Source organism: Aplysia californica, unplaced genomic scaffold (genome assembly GCF_000002075.1).
Source record: "Aplysia californica isolate F4 #8 unplaced genomic scaffold, AplCal3.0 scaffold00432, whole genome shotgun sequence".
NCBI lineage: Eukaryota > Metazoa > Mollusca > Gastropoda > Aplysiida > Aplysiidae > Aplysia > Aplysia californica.
This window is the reverse complement of record NW_004797702.1, coordinates 70,150-71,474: the sequence shown is the minus strand read 5'-3', so window position 1 is coordinate 71,474 and position 1,325 is coordinate 70,150.

Here is a 1,325-nt window from a genome sequence, read left to right as displayed (position 1 = left end):
AGATAACAACAGATAACAACAGATAACAACAAGATAACAACAGATAACAACAGATAATAACAAGATAACAACAGATAACAACAGATAACAACAGATAACAACAGATAACAACAAGATAACAACAGATAACAACAGATAATAACAAGATAACAACAGATAACAACAGATAACAACAGATAACAACAGATAACAACAAGATAACAACAGATAATAACAGATAACAACAGATAACAACAGATAACAACAGATAACAACAAAATACAACTGATAACAACAAATAACAACTGACAACCTTAAAAAACCAGTAAAAGTAACAACAGTAGGACGACTGTGTTGATAGTTGTCGTTATTTTATCGTTATCAGTTATTATCAGTTGTTATTTGTTGTTATCTCGACAAAGAAAAACACCGAAATCGAAAGTAACAATTTATCGAAAAAAAACAAAATTAGAAAGTTTGTGTTGATATTTGTTGTTATTTTGTTGTTTGTCTTTTGTTATTTGCTGTTATCAGTTGTCATTTGTTGTTATCAGTTGTTATCTGTTGTTATCTGTTGTTATCTGTTGTTATCAGTTGTTATCTCGAAAAAGATAAATACCCCCCTCTCCCATCTCCCCTTCAACACGCAATCTTCTCGAACGATCCATCTCTTTTCCCTCACATACATTTACTCAATCAGGAAACGACAAGTGCAGTTTTTGGGACACCTGAACCGACATAAAGATCTTGAACATCTAGCTCTCACTGGCAAAATTGAAGGTAAACGAGGCAGGGGTAGGCCCAGAACAACCTACTTAGGGAACCAAAATAAATGGGCAACAGGGGAAGATAAGGGAAACATAGCTTTTTTTAAGAGCATCCGAGCAAAGGAATGAATGGAGAACCACGATTGCCGATGTCTGTCGCAGATCTGGCACTGGATGATGATGACCCAACCCCCACCCCCTTTCACACACATACACATACGCATACTCTTCCCACATAATATATCTCTTCCTCTTCTAAGTATGTTCTTCACAAATCCTCCTCCTCTCCTTCCCTTATACTCACGTCGTCTCTGTTCTGTAAGTCTGCCACCCCCCACCCCCCAAAAAAAAATTAATTAAAAAACCCCTCTTTTTCTCCACATGCTGTTGTCAGGCTACCCTCCCCACCTCTTCTCTCACTCACATTATTCTCGAAAACGAATAATCTTCCTGTCCTTTCTGCACACTCATTCATATTTCGTCCCCATTTCCCCCCTCCCCAATTTCTTCTCACACAAATCCTCTTCTTTTCCCTTCATCCCATACACTCACTCACTCATCTTTTAACCCCCCCCTCTC